This window comes from Camelina sativa, chromosome 5, assembly GCF_030686135.1.
Source record: "Camelina sativa cultivar CO46 ecotype springtype chromosome 5, ASM3068613v1".
Classification (NCBI taxonomy): domain Eukaryota; kingdom Viridiplantae; phylum Streptophyta; class Magnoliopsida; order Brassicales; family Brassicaceae; genus Camelina; species Camelina sativa.
The window spans coordinates 25,147,415-25,170,739 of NC_141884.1; the positions used below are offsets into that span (position 1 = coordinate 25,147,415).

At 38.0% G+C, this 23,325-nt stretch overlaps 3 pseudogenes; 1 reads left to right on the forward strand and 2 right to left on the reverse strand.

Moving 5' to 3' along the window:
• The first annotated feature begins 1,628 nt into the window (after nucleotides 1-1,628).
• On the forward strand, nucleotides 1,629-2,371 carry LOC147944324 (uncharacterized; annotated as a pseudogene).
• A 3,416-nt stretch (nucleotides 2,372-5,787) lies between these two features.
• On the reverse strand, nucleotides 5,788-11,685 carry LOC147944325 (uncharacterized; annotated as a pseudogene).
• Nucleotides 11,686-11,759: 74 nt separating this feature from the next.
• On the reverse strand, nucleotides 11,760-13,785 carry LOC104789477 (uncharacterized; annotated as a pseudogene).
• Between the last annotated feature and the right edge of the window lie 9,540 nt (nucleotides 13,786-23,325).

Here is a 23,325-nt window from a genome sequence, read left to right on the forward strand (position 1 = left end):
GAGGATGATGAAGGTGAGTACAATAATGGATCAAGTGGTGGGTGTACGCTTGATCCAACTATAGAAGGTAGTAAAGGAGATGACGAAGATTATGATTACAATTTTTGGAACGAGAATATGGGATAGGCTATAATGGAGACGTTGGCGACAATCTACCACCAACGGGTACACCAGGAGAATTTAGCCACTTATTACAGTTGTGTACATGATGGGCCAAACATAGATTATCTTGAAGAGAATGGTGATATTTAACCGTCTGAGGTATGTACGTACAATATGGCATGTGTACATGATGAAGTATGCAAAGATGATTGTTTTATGTACACAAATACAGAAGAACCTGCTATAGGAGAAGGAAATAGTTTAGAGATTGAAATTGGAGAGGCATCAAGGGCTGTGATATCTGAATCAGGGGACAGATTAGTCACCTTGAAAGAGTCGTACCAAGTTTTTTAATGGCTTCGAAGCGATGAGGCTGAGTTACACGATCTTGTTGATGCTCCAGTGTTTGATGATTTACTCAATGTGAGAGCAGATAAGACATAAGTTGAAATTGGCACGACAGGGGAGACACTGTATGTTGGAAGTTTGTTTCAAACAAAAAAATATTGCAGAAGACAATGTCTTTCCATGCACTAAAACATTGTTAATTTTGTCCATGGCGGTATGTGGATATTCATAATTGTGACATCGACACCCGGAAGAATTATGGTAAACATGCTACTTATAAAGTTGTTGGAGAGGTGATCAAGAGTAGAACCATGGTGGAAGAGGAGTGTGGTTGCAGACGCCATTGATATTGAAATCCAACGAGCTTCCTCGCGACTATAGAAAGAAAAAAAACTGGCCAATTTTAGATAAATTAAAATAAATAAATAAATAAGCACCGTCTGAATTAAACTTCATTTTCCGGGACCTTATAAATTGCCATGTGGACTGAACATTGTTGAAAAAGTAATATAGTGTAAGTAGTAACATATCCTTTTTCTTCCTCTTTTGGCATCATCATCATATAGTAACGTCTCTACAATTTATAGGGGATGATGGGTTTTGTGAATCTCAATGATCCAAGTAGTTCATTCATGAATCATGATCATCTACCAAACAATTATAATGATAACTAAAGTTTTTCTTTTCATATAAAAATTGTTTTGTAGTATATATTACTTCAAAAAAAAGGTGTGGGTTATGGATCCGATGTTAGCATTGTCATCAAAATTCATCATCATGTCTACTTATTTCCCATTACTTTTGGTGTTGTTTATTGGGAGACAGATGCATCGTGGATTTGGTTCTTTGATAAATTAAAGGAGATTGTTCCAGACGATGAAGATTTAAATGATTGTTTCAGACCAACATTCTTCAATATATAAAGGGATCAGTGTAGTGTACCCCAAGGCGCATCATGGAGCGTGCATAGTCCATTTGGAGAGGAATATTTCTACAAGCTATAGTAGGTTTGGAGTATCCAGATTGTTTATCAGCGCTGCAAAAGTATATCGGGTGAAAGATTTTACAAAAATTTTGAGGAATTAAGGAGTAGGAGTCTAAAATGCGCAAAATATTTAGAGGATATTGGACTGGAGCATTGGACAAGAGCATATTGTAAAGGGGAGAGATATAATATAATGTCAAGCAACACTGGTGAGTCTTTGAATAATGTCCTCACAAAAGCCAAAACATATCTGATTGTCTACATGTTGGAGTTCATAAGGGAGGTAATAATGTGATGGTTTGGAGAAAGGAGGAAAAAAGCTGACAAGTGTAAGTCTTTAGTAACTCCTGAAGTTGATGACCGATTCTTGCAAGTTCTTCCTGAATCTAGGAAGTTTTCAATTATTATGTCTGGACCGTGGAATTACCAAGTGACTAGCAAGTCAGGAGAGCATTTCCATGTTTTTCTCTACTGGTGTACGTGTACCTGTCTTGTGTACACAAGTTAGGAATTCCATGTGAACACGGTTTAGCGGCTGCAATTCATTTTGGGATAAATCTGAAGTTTGTGGCTGCTAGGTGGTATATGCTAAACACGTTTAGAGATTCAAATCAAGAACCAGTTTTACCTATTGAGGATCCAAACGACATTGAAATCCCAGTTGGTATCTCGGAAGTTCATTTATTCTCCCACATAGTAGACGACCACCAGGAAGGCCAACTTCAAAGGGGATACCGTCAAAGGGAGAAAACAGGGTTAGTAGTTATGGTTTCTAAATTTCAGATTTCGATTATATTTTCTAAATTATATATGGTTGACCTGAAGTTGAAATTTTCTAATCATTATTACCAGAAAAAAAAATGCTCTCTACCAAATAAGTGTACAAGGTGCAGAAGCTTAGGCCATAACAAGAAGACTTGCAAAAATCCAATTTAAATACCATACTATTCTTGTCAACGGACCAATGTACGATGTGTTTTGCTAGTACTGTGTTCTGATGTACGGTTCTTTGCATCTGTATATGTACACTCAAGTCATTAATGTTATGTACGTACATATACAATGTTGATGGAAACGTGATTATACTGTTGATTAAATATAACATTCAGAATTATAAATATTCAGAGTTAGTACAAACATTCATACCATTCAGAATTATAAATAAACCTTCAAAAAAACATAAACGATCTTTAAGGATCCATTCTTTCTTTTTGAGTCCCTGAGCTCTCCCCTTCGTGCTCCATCACATGGTTTATGCGAAAACGTCCAGCAGATTAAGAACTGTAAATATAGAAAGTGTATTTAAAATTTTTACTCTAACAACATACATAATTAGATTTTTATATACACAATAACAACTTACATAGCCTTATGATGTTCAAGTCCTTCGAGCTCCGGTTTTATAAAGATCTTCGAAGAGGCTAATGTGTTTACAAGACATGGTGCACCTAGAGACATTTGCCATATAAAGTGAATTTTTAGATTACCTTTTGTTGATTCAATGAGATCTATTTACTCGTACGTCCCTCCAACCTTCCAAAACTGCAATACACAAAACACGGGTTTGGATTTATATGTGAGATGACACCTGTTTGATTCCCAAGAAGACATGAATCGAGAAGCATAGTTGTCTATGGCATGACGCTCTACAGTTTCATTTCTATAGGTTTAGCAAGTTAATATAAATCCTAACAGAAACAAACTTTAAAACGTAAGTGTCCTTTAAACGTAGAATTAATGTGTTTTACCTGTCATTTAATAGCTTGAAGACAACTTCATTACAATCATTGGCACTGTCATGTCTTCTTTTGTCTTCCACATCTACTATACACCCACAAACATCTAATTCGGAAAAAGAAAGAATTTAGTTTTTCAAAGTGTACAATGATACTTTCAAATCGATTTTTGGTAAAAGTTTAGTTTGTATTTTTCTATGGGAGGAACCAATACACAAAGTTACAAAATTCCTAAAAAGACTCCAGATTCTCGACCACAAAGATACCAATTAACTATATTCACGGATTTTATTATAACAATATAAAATTAATTAAAGAAAAACTTACCGAAAGATATAGGATGATTAACTCTGCCATGATATATATCATCAAAATCCTCAAATCGGTAGTAATTTTTGGGACTCAATGGTTGGAGCAGCGTCATCGTTGAATCATCCGTGAATTGATTTGGTAAGGATGATGAGTAATCCTCTCCTTGAGTGTTGGATTGATTATTTTGAAATTCTTAATATCATACCACTCACCATCGTCGATATACTTCCAGAGATTTTTTTAGGATTTTTCGTAAAAAAGCCACTTCGATTGTGCCACCCTACAAATTTTCATAACAATTGTGTAAAATATATTTTATATAAGAACTGTTAGAATTACAAATTTAAGTAAAAATCTTCTTCAATTAACTACTCTAATTTTTTCATCCACAAGAAACATAACCCGTTTTGAGAAGAAATCGTGGACATTCCAAGAATGTAAGACCTTGGCGTGGATACACCAATTTGTTCTTCCGGGACAAATATCAGCAATATCATCGACTCTCAAGTTCATGATTTTCTCAAATTAGGGTTTATCTTCTTTCTCCTCTGTTTTCAAAAAAGAAAAAGGGTGGATGCGATTTAAAGAAAACAAAGAGTCACGACTAAACGTTGCGTCTTACTCGTGGCTCTTTGTCTCACCTGTTGTTAATTGCGACCCTTTGTTTTCTTTAAATCTTATCTTGTCTTGTGTTTGTATGTTTTGTGATGTACGGTTCTCTTCATCTGTGTACATACACTCAAATCATTGACATTGTTACGTACATAGAAACTGTTATTGGATATGTTACTATATTGTTCATTAAATATAATATATTGGTTTCATTACAGTCCTTCTTGTGTTGTGTTTATATGTTTTGTGATGTACGGTTTTCTTCATCTGTGTACGTACACTCAAATCATTGATGTTGTTTACGTACATAGAAACTGTTATTGGATACGTTATTATATTGTTCATTTAATATAACATATGGAACATGACCAGTTCAGCCACTTCGATAGCGTTGTTCAACTGAGGGAGTTTCTCCCAGAACATATTTGCAAACGTCTCAGCCTCGACGCCATTACCGGTGCACGTTGCAAAACAAACATAAGCAAAGTTCACATATGGATCAATATGTGCAACTGAACGGAACATTTCCATACCTTCTGCAACAGTTTGAAAGTTAGAGGCAAGCCTGACGCCTCAAGGTACAGCGCGATGATGTTTCCCCGTTGCAGGAGAAGTTCAAAGTAGGCCCTAAACTTGGAATCCAGTTGGATGAAGCTAAGTGAGGCCAGGCGCCAAACTGAGCGAGTGAGACAGTGTTGACGTCAATGCTGTTGACCGCTTCTATCAAGACAAAGAGTGGTGTTACAGAAACAGGGATGAAATTGACGAGAACGCTTGTAGGATTTGGTACGAGAAACATTTCGTGGGTGTATTCAAATTATGACTTTAGAGGATTTTGTGGGATTTACGATATTTTGGATTTTAAGAGATTTACAGTGAGTTTTTAAGGTATTTTGGTAGATTTATTATTATTTTCTATATTTATTTTTTAAAAATAGTTGGTCATTTGATAAGATTTGGTGAGACTTTAAGTGGGGTTTTAGTTTATTTTAAGAGATTCTCACACAAAATACATTGTTCTTTAATTTTTTAAACCCAGTCATTCTCCTCTACTTAATAGTCATATTAGACTATAAGTCATATTGGTCTAACAAAGTCGAACTTAGGTCTAACAAAGTAAAGAACAATAGAACACCTCTTGTTGCTTTCGTGTCTTCTTCACAATCTCGTTTACAAACCCATATATATTATAAACGAGAGCTTCATTGCTCCAAATTCAAATCCAGAAACGATAGCTTCATTCACTACAGGAAGTGTGGGTATTAATAGCGGCCGTTAAACGCTATGAGTTGACAATTATAGTGTTTCCTAAAACGCTCTGAGATCGCCCGTTATAGTAGGTCGGACACTTTTAATAGCGGATTGTCGGTTTGCTATAACTATACAACGATAGCGATGGCTACTGTGCAATTGTTAATATTTATAATAACGTGATACAAATGTTATTAAAACTCATTAATTTGATTTTACCTATAGCAAAGATAGCAAATGTTTTGTGTTATTAGTTTGTTTTTAAATTATTCAAATTTTTTTTACTAAAATGAATTACGAATTATTTATTATTTAAAATAAAAAATTTATTTCGAATATTTGTAAAAAAAGACCAATTAAAATTAATACAAAATATAGAAATATTTAAATATGTAGAAAACCAGAACAAATTTCATCGTTTACAAAAACCACAAACACCTATCAATCTACCACTAACAAGCCTTCACAATCATCCCTAACATAAACATTATCATCATCACAAGCTTCATTATCCAAATCATCGACTTCTTGGACAGGCAAAGGTGCAGCTCCTAAATCCTCTTATGTTTCCAACTCATGATAGCCTCTAGGTGGTGCTCTCATAACAACATACCAATTTGAATTATCATTTTCCCTAGAATAGAAAACATGTTTTGCTTGAGAAGGTAGAATGAATGGATCTTTCAAATAGGCTATTTGGTTCATATGAAGGTTGACAAGAGTGAAACCATCTTCCTCCTTCACACCATTCCTTGTGTTGGCCCAATTGCATCTAAACAGCGGCACTTTGAACATGTGATAGTCCATAAGTAAAAACTCCTTTATCACTCCATAATATGTAAGCATATCAGTGACTTGTCTCATATCTCGAGCACTTGATCTACACATGCTAAATGCTTTATAAGTTACTCAACTATTTTGTGTCTTTTGCTTAACTGCATCTGTATAAAACCGTTGCCCATTAAAGATAAATCCTTTATGTGATAAAGCAAAATTTCTTGGTCCAAATGCCAACCACCTTATCTCCTTAGAATGACTATTTGTTGAGTCTGAATGAATCTGCCATAGTAAAATTCCAACCTTGATCATCAAGATGAAGTGCTAAAATTATTATCACGAATACCGGTCATCAAGATACAACCTAAGCTAACCAGTCACTAAGCAAAACATGATCATGAAACTAACAATCTGTGCCAAGAAAATTAGTCATCAAGCTACAAGCTAAGCTAACCAGTCATTAATCAAAACATGATCATGAAGCTACCAATCTGTGCCAAGAAACCATTCATCAAGCTACAAGAAAAGCTAACAATCTGGTCCAAGAAGACCAGCCATCAAGCTACAAGATTAGCTAACCAGTCATCAAGCAAAACATTATCATGAAGCTAACAAGCTAATCAGTCAATTTAACAAGCTGTATAACAAATAATCAAGAAGACAAGTTGCATCTGGAAACCTTTATTTTAAGCCATTGTGCAAACTGCTCAGTATGGTTTTTCCATAACAAAGTTTCATTTTTAGCACATCGAGCATCATTAGCTTGTAATTCTTCCAAATGCATCCTGATTTACATTAAACAACTTTTTTGAGAATAAAATTATAATAATAATTAGTAGATGAAACATAACGGGTTAACTCTTACTCAATATAACGATCCAAAGATGCCATGTTCATTAGCACATAGCGATGTGCAGTGTCTCTATCTATATCTGATAGGGTAACTTCTATACCCTTCTGCAGAGGTCGACCTTCAACCACGCTTCTATCAGCCTCAATACCTTCATTGCGATTAACTGTTTCTTGTACTGGTACTGAATCTTTAAGGAACTCTAAACAAAATGCAACGCATTCTCCAGCTAAATACCCCTCAGCCATACATGCTTCTGGCATTGCATGATTCTTAACTGAAATAACCCGACCCCTTTTTTTTTCTTTTTAATAATTAAATACAAGATATAATCAAGTATCCCATACTACTTAATTAAACCAACCAACCCACACATGGTAACCAACCAATAATAAACCAACATCCAATTACATGCACAGCGGAAACATATCAATAATACAAAACCAATACAATAACACTTCTATCCATTCTATCCAGCAACCTAACATATCTCTATCCAAGGTTCCATCCTAAACAATATAACAAAGACCAACAACACACAAACGAGACCCTAGTTCATCCTCCTCCTCATCGCCATGATTCCACGTCACATACCTTATCAACTGATTATAACAACCAATACAACCAGTTGAGACCCTCCTAACGTCTGAAACAGCCCAGAAACGCCCGTTAACTATCAAATCTCTCCGGTGAAAAGCTACCCCTAGACGTAACGAAGCGTCCCACAAAATTTCAGCACGATCAGACACCACACGAGACCACGATCTCAGTTACAATCTCCGATGGTCCCAACTCGCGTCTGAGAAAACGTGTCTCACGAAACTTTGAGAACGATTTGATATGCCGAAACTGTTTCCTCCCAAACCCTAACGATTCTGATCTTTCTCCTTTAATCTCCTTCACACCACAATAGGCTCTCTCCTCTCTCTCTATCTCTGAAAACGGCGACAAGACACCCTAAAACCCTTAAATTTGTCGCTTCTCTACTTATAACACGATTTAGGGATTTTTCCTTGAACCAAACCGAACCAACAGCAATTAAAACGAACCGGACCAAACCAGAAAACAAGGTGTCGATCGATACACCAAGGGTGTCGATCGACACCCACACCAAAACCTTAAAAATTGGTTCGCGGATGTTACAATTCTCCCCCACCAACAAGGATTCGTCCTCGAATCCCGCACAACCGTCCAACTGTCAAGGACCTCCGTGCCACCGTCAACATGGCCCGTACGTCCCCGACCGGACTAAATACCGTCAGCCAAGGTTTCCCGTGCACTGACGCAACAGCCCACACACCTCCGACTGAACCATGAGGTCTCCCTCTAGCCAATATACTCACATCAAAAGACACTATTTGCTCACAACTCAGTGCTTCCCCCGTCCGTGGTCGCAACCAACGAATCATGCCGGCTCGCTATCAGGCCAACCGCCTTAAGCTACGGCATCCAGAAAGTCACTCACACACACACACTCCCCCCGCTCTCAGGTCGCAACCTTCGAGTCATACCGGCTCACTGCCAGGCCACAGCCTACAGCTACGGTATCCAGGGAGTCTCACATGCCCACTCCCCCCACTCTCGGGTCGCAACCCTCGAGACATACCGGCTCACTGCCGAGCCACGGCTCACAGCTACGGTATCCAGGGAGTCTCACACGCCCACTCCCCCCGCTCTCGGGTCGCAACCCTCGAGACATACCGGCTCACTGCCGAGCCACGGCTCACAGCTACGGTATCCAGGGAGTCTCAAAATCCCGCTCTAAGGTCGTCACCCTAAAGCGCGCTCACGGATCGTCATCCGAAGCAAACATACCACTCCCACTCTCTGGCCACAAAGTCCATTGAGCTATCGGTATCACATGAGTTGGGCTCACACTATCCTGAGCAAATAAGTCCGATGTCAACGAGTATCTCCCGACTAGATCTACCTCAACACTTTCCATTTCTGGAAACTTCTATTTTTAGAAACTTTCCATTTATAGCAACCTTCTATTTATGGAAACTTCCCAATTATAGACTCCCATGCTATTTCCTTTCCACATGACTCACGAGTCAAAAATCCAAACGAACTCCATTTGTAATACATCCATTTACACAAGTCACCGCCAACGGTATTTCCCGATACCGGCGTGATCCACCACTTTCCAACAACTTTTCAATAGCCAAATGCACCTCCCGCACAAGAAGCTAAAAACACTACACAACTAACAATACACAAAAACACTTACCGTGGAATCTCATTGAAGGCTCGAAGAGGATGATACTAGGACTCCATACCACAAACAAATTGACTAACTACTCATAATCAATTCCATCACACAACATCATGCATCAAGCAAAAAGGAAAATAATTCACCCAATTAAATTCCTAACCGCTCTAACCATCCATTTAACCATCCTAGAACCGTAAAGGCTCTGATACCAAAATGAAATAACCCGACCCCTTTTTTTTTTCTTTTTAATAATTAAATACAAGATATAATCAAGTATCCCATACTACTTAATTAAACCAACCAACCCACACATGGTAACCAACCAATAATAAACCAACATCCAATTACATGCACAGCGGAAACATATCAATAATACAAAACCAATACAATAACACTTCTATCCATTCTATCCAGCAACCTAACATATCTCTATCCAAGGTTCCATCCTAAACAATATAACAAAGACCAACAACACACAAACGAGACCCTAGTTCATCCTCCTCCTCATCGCCATGATTCCACGTCACATACCTTATCAACTGATTATAACAACCAATACAACCAGTTGAGACCCTCCTAACGTCTGAAACAGCCCAGAAACGCCCGTTAACTATCAAATCTCTCCGGTGAAAAGCTACCCCTAGACGTAACAAAGCGTCCCACAAAATTTCAGCACGATCAGACACCACACGAGACCACGATCTCAGTTACAATCTCCGATGGTCCCAACTCGCGTCTGAGAAAACGTGTCTCACGAAACTTTGAGAACGATTTGATATGCCGAAACTGTTTCCTCCCAAACCCTAACGATTCTGATCTTTCTCCTTTAATCTCCTTCACACCACAATAGGCTCTCTCCTCTCTCTCTATCTCTGAAAACGGCGACAAGACACCCTAAAACCCTTAAATTTGTCGCTTCTCTACTTATAACACGATTTAGGGATTTTTCCTTGAACCAAACCGAACCAACAGCAATTAAAACGAACCGGACCAAACCAGAAAACAAGGTGTCGATCGATACACCAAGGGTGTCGATCGACACCCACACCAAAACCTTAAAAATTGGTTCGCGGATGTTACATTAACAAAAGCCTTAAGTGTTTTCATGTACCTATAACTTAGTCAAGAAATGTATATTAGTTGAACATAGTTGCAGGAAATACATATATTAAAGCAAATGAGTACATCAAACCTTTCGAAGGGATAGATCCAGCGGAAGTGTAATGGTCCTCCCAAACGTGCCTCTTTTGATAGATGAATTGGAAGGTGGAACATGATATCAAAAAGGGATGGAGGGAAGAAGCGCTCCAGTTGACACATTGTTTCCACAAACTCTGTCTCTATTGTCATTAGTTTCTCCGGGTTGATGATGCGCTGACACAACCTGTTGAAGTAACTGCATAATCTATTGATGGAAATCCTAGGACCCTTATGTAACAACCCTCTTAATGCAGCCGGTAACAAGTTTTGTACTAGGACATGATGATCATGCGACTCTAAACTACTTATATTTGGAGGGTTAACTGAAACACTATTCACAATATTATCACAGTAACCATCAGGACCTCTAAACTTAGATAACCTTTGGCAGAAAATGGTCTTTTCTTTCTTGATAACCAGTAGGCTGTTGGAGGTAAATATGTTTTCTTTCCTCTGACCTCTGTGTGCAAGTGATTTCTGATTCCAATATCTTCTAAGTCTTTTCTTGCTTTCAAACCATCTTTTGACTTAGCACTTTGCATCAAGATAGACAATATAGCATCCGACACATTTTTTTCTACGTGCATAACATCAATATTATGATGAACAGGCAAATACTAACACATTAAGGAATTAACTGTTAGGCTTGTTCAGATCCAACAATAAGAGAATATAGTTCAATTACTTTACTTTACCTTCCAGTAAGGTAGTTCAAAGAATATTGATCTCTTCTTCCACCACCATAGATCATTTGATTCTTCACACTCTTCTTCTTGATCCACCTCATCATCTTCCAACTCAGTTCTTTTCCTTTTATTTTCTTTGTCTAGAGGTTTTCAGAAATCATTCCTAAAAGCTTGTAGTGTCTCATACATTTCAGCGCCAGTTTGTATCCTTTTGGCATTCCCTTCCTCAACAATGTTGTCAAACCAAGCTTTTTATATCTGTAACGATGGCCAGGCGGTAGTCTCTTTCTATTCCCCATATAGACAAACTTACGGCTAAACTTAAGCCATCTGGAAGGTGTATCTTTTCCACATACATTGCAGGCTTGTTTCCCTTTCACTTTACATCCAGACAATGTTCCTAAGGCTAGATAGTCACTGATACTCCAAAGTAGCATGGCTCTAAGTGTGAAATTCTCTTTCGCAAATGAGTCATAGACTTCAATACCCTCAGCCCACATGTCTTTTAAATCGTCTATCAGTTGTGCCAAGTAAACATCTATGTTATTACCAGGAGCTGTTGGACCAGGGATCAACAAAGTCAACATTATATTTTCAGCCTTCATACACATAGTCAGAGGCGTGTTATAGTTCACCAACAACACTGGCCATGTGCTGTGATTGGTGTTTTGCATGGAGAAAGGGTTCACCCCATCTGTAGAAATTCAAAGTCAAAGATTCCTTGGTACAGCATCAAAGTCTGGCCATTTAGCATTCCACCTGATCCTGTACTCGAATGTTTGCATCGAGTGCTTAGGTCGTGTGGTTCTTGTTTATTTAATTTCTTTTAATCATTTTAGGATTGTTAGATCAAACCCATTTATTGCTTGGCTTGACTTGCATAGTTCTGATCATGTCTCATCTGCTAGCATAACAACCATTTGGATTGATAACCCTTTGTACTACAACTGCATAGGGAATTGATACCCTGGGTGAAAATCCTGTTAGCACCCTTACTCGTCCAGGTTTGTCTTTTCCCAAAATCTTGCTCACAGCATCTTCCCTTATGTTATCAGCAGTTGATGTAGAGTCCATTTGACTATCAAGTGATTGTATTTGTTCCTGATACAAACATTTAAACACACGAAAACTCAGTGTGATTATCAAGTGATTGTAATCCATTAATCATACACAATATAACAAGTTCCAGGATTCTTACAATAGTCTCAGCAAATTGAAGCTTCACAGGTCTACCATCAGCATGAGTGTGTCTCGCAATCCATACCTTACTCCTTGTCACCTTACTTGGGTCGCTACTCTTTTTTCTATATAAAGTATATACATATCTCAATACCATTTTATTCTAACAAAATATACAATATATATAGATATTTGACAACTATTACTACCATATCATCAGCTAAACGAAGCATTCCTTTGTGGATGGTGGTGTGAGGAATCTGATTTTGTCTCATCTTCCTGAACTTGTTTCTTATTTCCTACATTATAAATATCAGTGTGATTAAATCTATCAGACATGACATATAAACAAGAAAGTTACTTAGTTGTAGATAACTAACCGTGAAATCTGCGTTAGTCTTGCTCCTAACCCAAGAGTTCCACACTTGAATGGATGGGATGTTGGTGGGTTTTAAATCTATTCTCTTAGCAGCAGTCTTCGCAGCACGTACATCTGACAATAGCCTTGACTTCCAAGCCCTCCAGATATTTCCCATTTGCTTCAAAATAGCAACTCTCTGCCATTCTTCTTGCAGGTTAAACATCCCCTGCATCACATACAACAAGCAAAGGTCAAACATGTTTCATATCTGTTCAACAAAAAATAGTTGAATATAAATGTATACCTGAATTTCTTCCCACGTTGCTTGTTTAGCCACTGCATCAAATTTCCTCCAATCAGAAATTGTAACCGGAACGTGTTCCCTCACAAGGACACCAAGAAAAGATGATAATATTATTGAAACAGGTCCAACATGATCACCAAAGTCAGTGAAAGTTACTGAAACCTTTTCATTAGGATTTTCAGCCACTTTACGCATCTTTGTTGGTCCTCTTTTTCTTTCTTTCTTTCACTCTTTCCTCCGGTACCTAACTTCCTTCATCAGTGTTGCTAGGAATCGCATTATCTTGACCATTGCCAACACCATCTTCTTCCATATTGCCAGCTTCTTCTTCATCCTCCTGTTGTTCCTGTCCAGTCAAACAAGCTTCTCCTTCTATCTCAGAATCTTCTTTCTCATCTTCAGACATTGCTTTCTCAATCTGATCAGCCTCCGGTGTTACATCTTTGTCATTACCCTTCTCACAATCTTCTATCTCATCTTCAGACATTGCTTTCTCAGTCTGATCAGCATCCGGTGTTACATCTTTCTCATTACCCTTCTCAGAATCTTCTTTCTCATCATCATACATTGCTTTCTCAGTCTGATCAGCATCCGGTGTTACATCTTTGTCATTACCCTTCTCAGAATCTTCTTTCTCATCTTCAGACATTGCTTGCGGTGTAACATCTTCTACCTCATCATCTTGAGCAGCCACTTTCTTGCTTCTAGTACTACTTCTCCTAGCCACTTTCTTTTTTTTTTTCTTTTCTTATTCACTTTTAGTGTTGTTTCTGGAGCAACTTGTGCTGTTATCTCTTCTACCTCCAAACCTTGATTACGTCTACTACGACGAGGACCAACTTGACCTCCTCCTCTTGTCTTCGCCATTTCTGGAATTGATAAGTGAAGAACAGTTTCAATAAACAGAAAATTGAAACCGAAAAATCATAATCAAAACAGAAAATCAAAATTGAAAAAGGAAATGTGCCAAATATCGACATGCATGTTCACCAAAACTAAGAATCAAAACGCAAAATCAAAATTGATACTCAAAATCACAAACTTCTGCATCAATGTTCACACAACCCAAGAATCGGAACCCCAAATGAAAATGGTTTTCCATTCCAACGAACAAATAAGCTACGATTGAATGAAAACATACCTATTGAAGATTCCAGGGAGATTGTGAGAAATCGAGTTGAGAGACTGAGAAATCAAGCTGACACAGTGAGAAATCGAGTGAGATAAAGTGCGAATTAGAGGGAGAGACTGAGCAAGCGAGTGAGATTGAGAGAAATCGAGAGAGAGTGATATCGAAAGAGATCGAGAACTTCTCGATCTGATATGATTTTGCCTTAAGCAAAAAAATGAGAAATGACTTTTCGGGTTTTCTTTTATTTTGCCTTACACAAAATTTTAGTTTTTTTCCTCTTACCATTTTCAATAGCGGGACAATAAAGATCTCGAACCAATAAATTGTCCCGCGTCACTTTCATTATACCGCTTATATAATTTGTAGCGTTTACAATATACAAAACGCTATCTTTAAATCACGATTCAGTCAAACATAGCATATACATACAAAACGCTATCTTATGGTGCTATCAATACTCACATTTCCTGTAGTGATTGCTCCAAAATAAATATTCAGTTCGATCCAAACAGCATAACACAAAGATTTAAATTGAAAAATACAAAACATAAGTTAAAGATAAATTAAAGCACTCGTATTATGAAATCAAAAAATTCAATGATGGAGCTCAAAACTTTGAATGTGAAAAAATTCTGAATTCTGAATTACATACCTTGAGAAAAGAGAAGAGGAAGGTTCAAGGTGGGATTTTTGTTAGAGAGAGAGATGATATTTTTTTTGGGTCAAAATCACACTTCCGTAGGTGGGATTTTTTTAATAGGATTTCCCTTATAAATATATAACCAAAGTCTCTCACAATCACTTTTATGTTTTTTTTTTTTTAAAGTTAGATTTTGAATAACAGTGGATTTGTTATGATTTTGCAAATTATTGATTAAATAACAGTGGATTGTGAGTGATTTTGAATGATTTTTAACAAATTTCATACTCAATAACAGTGGATTTGAGAAGTGATTTTAAAATCACTACTTGAATAACAAGGGATTTTAAAAAAAAATCACAAATCCTCCAAAATCCTATTTTGAATACACCCCCTTTCAGTAGGAGAGAATTCATGGTTTCAAGGAGAAAGGATGATATGGTAAGAGAGGAATTTGCTATGAAGGAAAATATATAGTTTGATACGTAACATTTTTATATAGAGAGAGCATTGAAGGAATATTTGCTATAAATGGAAGTTAATTTTGAATTGTTGGTTGTTGGGTAGGTAAACGTAAATGGTAATATTAGAGAAGAGAGGATTTACCTTCTTTAATAGCTGGTGTATCTTATTACGACATGATATAAGGTAGGTTCCATTTCTTTTTTTTGTTACGAGATGTGTATCTATCTTAACATTTTTTGAGTACAAATTTGTGCCACTTTTTTTCCCTTATTCGGGTCGGATTTTTCTCAAAAAATCTAAACCAATTACACTAAACGGATCTTCTCTATATATTCTCCACCGATCGGATAAAAATCGGAATGTATAACCCGAAATTATATTTACGAATCTTCCTATAAAAAAACGGGGTTATATGATGTAAAAAGTTATTAGAATAAATATAAAATATCATAGAGCATTGGTCAGATCTTCATTATTTATTTTTTTAATACCATCAATATTTACAATAAATTTAAGTCACATAATTTGGAGAATGAGTTGTATTAAGTCTTAGAAATATAAATAAATTTACAGATATAAATGTATTTTACTCATACATTATTTTAGCAAATCTGAGTTTTATTATATTAAAATATACATATAGTACTTATAGTTTTTTTCAAATATAAAACATAAATTCAGTAACAATTACAACTTTTTATTGTAAATAAATCAAGATCTATAACATCGCAACATCTATATTAAAAATTAAAGAAATCAATCATTTTATTACATAAAATCATAAAAGTTATATATATAAGTAAAAAAAGGTATTTATACTGTGGTGTACCACAGAGTAAATCCTAGTGTACATTAAAATACATGTACGTCTATATGTTTAATAACATATGTGGTTTAAATGCAGTTGACACATACTTCATTGCAAATCTCATCGATTTAAATTGACTAAGATGGAGGTCAAATCAATTTAAATTTGACATTTAATTAACTTAGGTGGATAGGAAGATACTGTAGTAATAGGTGGATAACCCCAACTCATAAATATATATTTAAGTAAACTTATTGTATTCATTATTGTATATGATGTTTAAATACAAATGTATATACGTACATGTACGTATTTAAGGTATGTACTATTCTTTGTGTATGTATTGTTAAATGATCGTATGTATCATCTTTTATGTATGAAATGTAACAATAGTTCAGAGTTTACTAAACATATTACGTACATATGTCTGTGTACGTAATTTAAAATTATGTGCTTTATACGTACATTAGTTTGTGTATGTAGCTTAATATATAGTCGTCGTTTAGTTAACAAAATGAGTCGCTGACAATTGTTTCATTTTATTGGAAGATTAAAAAGAAGCAAAATAAGTAGCAAACGATGAAATACAAAAAGATATAGTTATGATAAAGAGATACATTTTGTTAAACTACTAAAGTATTTGACTAATGCTGCGAGCACACCACCAAATTACGCATGTGTTGCAAGGATGCTTGTAAGGACGTAACATACTAATGTATGATGTAATTTCGCACTTTATTAGGCACAGAGCAGTTGTTATTTCACTATTATCAAGGTAATCAAAATACACAACATAAGTGTTACTGAAAGGTCACCCATACTTTATAAGCTCACTGATAAGTTCCTCACACATGTCTGCAACCTCTTCAGAGTCAAGTGGGTAGTGGTTTGTAGCAAACAACCAAAAACTAATAGCTCCCATGTCATTGTACCATTACAAATGGATAACATAGCAGCTGCAAGAGTTGTGTCGGCATGTGATGAGACGTTACACTGTAGTAACCTCAGTGCTCCATCAATGACTCCTACTTGTGTTACAAGACAAAGGCCTTCAAAATATATGTCAGTCGTATTTCCAACTTTAAGGCACATTTCAAAAAAATTCCTGTGTCGACCAACTACATGCATGTCATTGGGCTCACTACAAAAGTTGAAGATGTTGGCTTCTTTCAATACTTCCGGACTGTAAACGATATCTCTCCCTCGTTTTCCAGCACATAGGATTGACAACAGGTGAAACAACCCGACCTTTTTTTTATAATTAAATACAATATATAATTAAGCCAACTAACCCACACATTACTAACCAACCAATAATAACCAACAACCAATAACATGCACAGCGGAAACATATAACATTAATCATCTTAATATACAATAACCATACAATAACATTCATAACTATTCTATCCATCAACCTAGCATAGTTCTAACCAAGGTTCCAACATAAACAATATGACAAATCCAACACACACAACCGAGACCCTAGTTCATCCTCCTCCTCATCGCCATGATTCCACATCACATACCTGCACACCACAAACAACAATTGAGATGCGTAAGTATTATCATAAATACTTAGTGAGGCCGTCCTCCCATCTACTAGGTTATACACACAAGCATTTGAGACTCTCATGTTTAAGCAAACAAACAAACACAGAACAATACATCAAACCAGGAAAACAAGTCTCGGATAAGACTCGTGTCAACCGATGCTACATCGGTGCCGATCGATGCCACACGACGTGGTGTTGACCAATGCTGAATAGTGTCGACCGATGCTTCACGAAATGGTGCCGACCGATGCTTCATGGTGTGGATCGATGCCTCTTCTGCAGACACGATCTGCGCGAACACGATTGTCGAACCTCCGTTTCAATCCACCTCGAAACCGTCTCAAACTCACTCTAACACCTCGGAAACCTATGGTAAACACACAAACAACAAACCCAAGCAAGCAAACACCACAAGCAACAAAGAAACCCCCCAAACAAAAGAGATCTCATGCTTAGATCAACCATGGTCAAGCACTCACCTCAAATACAGGAAGATTAGATTGAGAAACGGTGGAAACAACAGCCTAGGAAGCTTCTCCTTCGTTCCCAGCAACAGCTCTCCCTTCTCCAGCCACAGATCTCTCCAAAAACGCCAAGAACAAACCCAGAAACTCACAGAACCACTCTGCAATGCTTCCTCTCCTTTTTCTCTCTTTTCTCACTTAACGGCGAAAAAAAAAACCCTCCAAACCCTTAATTCGTCGCTTAATCACTTATAAATGCGATTTAGGGATTCTAATTGAACCAATCCGAACAAAACAGCAATTAAAACAAACCCGACCAAACCGAAACACATGGTGTCGATCGATACACCAAGGGTGTCGATCGACACCCACACCAAAACTACAATATTTGGTTCGCGGATGTTACAATTCTCCCCCACCAATAAGGATTCGTCCTCGAATCCCGCAACACCATCCATCCGTCAAGAACCTCTGTGCCACCGTCAACACGGCCCGCACGTCCTCCGACCGGACTAAACACTGTCAGCCAAGGTTTCCCTTGCAACTGTCGCAACAGCCCGCACACCTCCGACTGAACCACGAGGTCTCCCTCTAGTCAATATACTCACATCCTAGACATTATTTGCTCACAACTCAGTGCTTCCCCCGTCCGCGGTCGCAACCAACGAATCATGCCGGCTCGCTATCAGGCTAACCACCTTAAGCTACGGTATCCAGGAAGTCACTCACACTCCCCCCGCTCTCAGGTTGCAACCTTCGGGTCATACCGGCTCACTGCCAGGCCATAGCCTACAGCTACGATATCCAGGGAGTCTCACACGCCCACTCCCCCCACTCTCGGGTCGCAACCCTCGAGACATACTGGCTCACTGCCGAGCCGCGGCTCACAGCTACGGTATCCAGGGAGTCTCAAAATCCCGCTCTAAGGTTGTCACCCTAAAGCGCGCTCACGAATCGTCATCCAAAGCAAACATACCACTCCCACTCTCTGGCCACAAAGTCCATCGAGCTATCGGTATCATATGAGTTGGGCCCACAAAATCTTGAGCAAACAAGTCTGATGTCAATGAGTACCTCCCGACTAGATCTACCTCAACTCTTTTCATTAATAGGCAAGCTTTAACTATTCATAAAACTTCCCATTTTTTTAGAACCCGCACATCTTGTAGCACTGTGACATCACCAATCAAAAATCCATGAGAACTGGTTATCTCATCTATGACCACTCATCCGGTCAGCCTCTAACATTCCCGCCACTCCATGCATTTCAAATCCCCTTTCCAGAATAGACAAGTCCTAACTATTATAGAACTTTCTATTTATGGAAACTTTTCTTTTCTGGAACTTTCTATTTATTGAAACTTTCTATTTATAGGATTCCCGAGCTATCTCCTTTCCACATGACACACGAGTTAATAATCCAAACGAACTCCATTTGCAATACATCCACTTCCACAATTCACCGCCAATCGTATCTCCCGATACCGGCGTGATCCACCACTTTTCAACAACTTCCAATAGCCAACTGCACCTACCGCACAGAAGCTAAAAACACTACACAACTAACAACACATAAAACAACTTACCGTGGAATCTCATTGAAGGCTCAAAGAGGATGATACTAGGACTCCATACCACAAACAAATTGACTAACTACACATATTCAATTTCACCACACAACATCATGCATCCAGCAACAGGAAAACAATTCAACCAATTAAATTCCTAATCCGCTCTAAACCATTCTCTTAACCATCCTAGAACCGTAAGGGCTCTGATACCAAAATAAAACAACCCGACCTTTTTTTTATATAATTAAATACAATATATAATTAAGCCAACCAACCCACACATTACTAACCAACCAATAATAACCAACAACAAATAACATGCACAGCGGAAACATATAACATTAATCATCTTAATATACAATAACCTTACAATAACATATATAACCATTCTATCCATCAACCTAGCATAGTTCTAACCAAGGTTCCAACATAAACAATATGACAAATCCGACACACAACCGAGACCCTAGTTCATCCTCCTCCTCATCGCCATGATTCCACATCACATACCTGCACACCACAAACAACAATTGAGATGCGTAAGTATTATCATATATACTTAGTGAGGTCGTCCTCCCATCTACTAGGTTATACACAAGCATTTGAGACTCTCATGTTTAATCAAACAAACAAACACACAACAATACATCAAACCACAAAAACAAGTCTCGGATAAGACTGGTGTCGACCGATGCTACATCGGTGCCGATCGATACCACACGACATGGTGTCGACCGATGCTGAACAGTGTCGACCGATGCTTCACGAAATGGTGTCGACCGATGCTTCATGGTGTCGATCGATGCCTCTTCTGCAGACACGATCTGCGCGAACATGAACGTCGAACCTCCGTTTCAATCCACCTCGAACCCGTCTCAAACTCACTCTAACACCTCGGAAACCTATGGTAAACACACAAACAACGAACCCAAGCAAGCAAATACCACAAGCAACAAAGAAACCCCCAAACAAAAGAGATCTCATGCTTAGATCAACCATGGTCAAGCACTCACCTCAAATACAGGAAGATTAGATTGAGAAACGGTGGAAACAACAGCCTAGGAAGCTTCTCCTTTGTTCCCAGCAACAGCTCTTCCTTCTCCAGCCACAGATCTCTCAAAAAATGCCAAGAACAAACCCAGAAACTCACAGAACCACTCTCCAATGTTTCCTCTCCTTTTTCTCTTTTTTTCTCACTTAACGGCGGCAAACAAGACCCTCCAAACCCTTAATTCGTCGCTTAATCAATTATAAATGCGATTTAGGGATTCTAATTGAACCAAACCGAACCAAACAGCAATTAAAACAAACCCGACCAAACCGAAACACATGGTGTCGATCGATACACCAAGGGTGTCGATCGACACCCACACCAAAACTACAATATTTGGTTCACGGATGTTACAACAGGTACAACCAAAATTTGGTTGTCATCTTCTTAGCTATTTTTGCCAACACCTCGTCAGGAAAATTGGGGTTACTCATGTTTCTTATGAGAATGTAAGAATTTTGTGTTTATAGTGCAATCTTAAATAGACAAAGTTGTTGATGTAGTTGGGGAATTTTTGGTTCGATTTAAAAGGTATTTGATATAAAAGTTTGACAAGATAGTGAGATGACAACAAAGTACTAAATGTTGTTTGGTGGTTGTTATAATAGTTCTTTTCCAAAACCTAAAAAGCATACAATCCAATGTGTGTACATGTTACCCATGTGTGTCCTTGCACAGTAAATTTAGTTGCATGTACGTACATTGTCTTATTCGGCCTTCGCTTCAAATGTACTTACTCTATATAGTCCATCTATCATGAAATTCTATGCACACCATGTACGTACATAGTGGGAACTTCTGCTGATTGCATAGCTTTTCAAGGGCAGCCAGAGAGATCTGATATATTTCTCCAAGTGAATTTTGGTTGAGAGACATATTCTGGAGGTGAATTCAAGTACGCCTACTTGAGGTTTACATCATAAATCCCATTCAGGACATAAAATCTCTTTGACATTCACTCATCATGTCTTTCAACATCCTTCTGGTTGAAGGAGCAGCATCTCATGCTAAGATATTCTTCTCTCGCTTGAATAGTATAGTGATCTCATGTGCAAATAAATTCATTGTGTATATGTCCCACCAAGGCATTGATTGTCGGAGATTATCAGATTTGTAGTTGTCGATATTGACTTAGGCTTATTCACCATTTTCTGAGGCGTCCTTGGAATTTAGCCACCAATTTATCGATTGAATGTAGATAGAGTGGCTCATGGGTTACGAAGTTGTTCTATCAGCCAAGCATGCATCTTGTATATTTTGTCACGCCACTTTGAAGGTGGAACATCGTCAAAAGAGAAACCCTTAGGTGGTTCTGGACTGAACTGCGGATTTTTTGTTTTGTCAGAGTTTGTGCAGATTCTTGACTTATTTCATATACATGTCCTCCTTCACTCTCCATGTCTTCTTCGACCACCAATAGGTTCAGCCATCATGAAGTGTTTTTGGTGCCCTTTTGATGGCAGTTTTTTGCTTAGACCCCTTTTCTTGTTTTGCTACTTTTTCTAGAAGATTACTATTAGCATGCTTCACCATGAATTGTTCTTTGATTTTTTTGGGTTGGTCTTGGGATTTAGATGTTTCGGGCAAAGGTTTGGGTAGTTCGGGTATAGCTTCTTTTCTGATCTTTTTTTTGTTGGTTTTTTTTTTGGTTGCTTGTTGTTCAGAAACAACATTTGTTGATAAGAAGAGGATGCTCTGAATACTTAGTTTTTGGGAAAAATATAACGGTTGTGTTTGGGCTGTGTAAGGTGGTGTGTAGATGGGATATGGATGTAAAAAGTTCATATGGCATTGGATATGGTTTTGGGTTAATTTTGTAAGGATTTTAGCTCGGACTCGTTTTAGGACATGAGGGGAGAGTTTATGGAGACAGTAGTTACAAGGTGGAAAAGTTTTTGGCGGAGAGAGGTTATCCTTTTGGTGAGTTGTTTAATGGAAAGGTCCATGATTGTTACCTTTTTGTCAATCTGGCTTAAGAGATGGATTTGGGTTGTCGCGTTCTCTGATTGCCAATTCAACGTTGCTTCTGCGGTCCTGACCTACTTCACTGATCCATCTGGATTCTTAACATTCGGATTCTAGATTTTCCATGAGTGCTTGATATTGTTTTCTTCAAACTCCTTATATGGAAATGGTGACTCATGTTGGGATGGGGGCCCAAACATGTATCTCATCTGTACTTTTTCTTGATCAGGTGTTGTGGGAGTTGAGCCACCAGAATACAAGACATAGTATTCAAAATTCTTGCCACTTGGCTCTCCAAGAAGACCTACTTGTGGGTCTTTGGACTCATATGGTTCTTTGAGAATTTGTTGCGTAGATTTCTTCTTTCTTCTTCGCCTTGGAGTATCCTCATCATCTGAGCTATCATCAAACAATATTGGCAATCGCAAACATCAAAGAATTTGTGGCCAGATCATCTTCAAACGAGTAAATGGGATCTCCTAGCGAGTCAAAAGATGCAATTGGAACACCAGGCAAGCGGGGATTGAACTCCAAGATTTGAGCGTCTTCAAATGGAGTAATTGTGTTGATATCGGTGCAGAAAGTTGTTAGTCTTGATTTTTGTAATGCCCCAACCGTCACCTTGCTTAGTAGGGGCCCTTTGTCCATTCCTGACCCATGGGCCCACCTCACTTAATGGGCATCACATCCTCTCACTAGGCCCGTAAGCCCATAACCGACGGTCAGTTTGCTACGTCAGGAGCTTTTAAAGACTT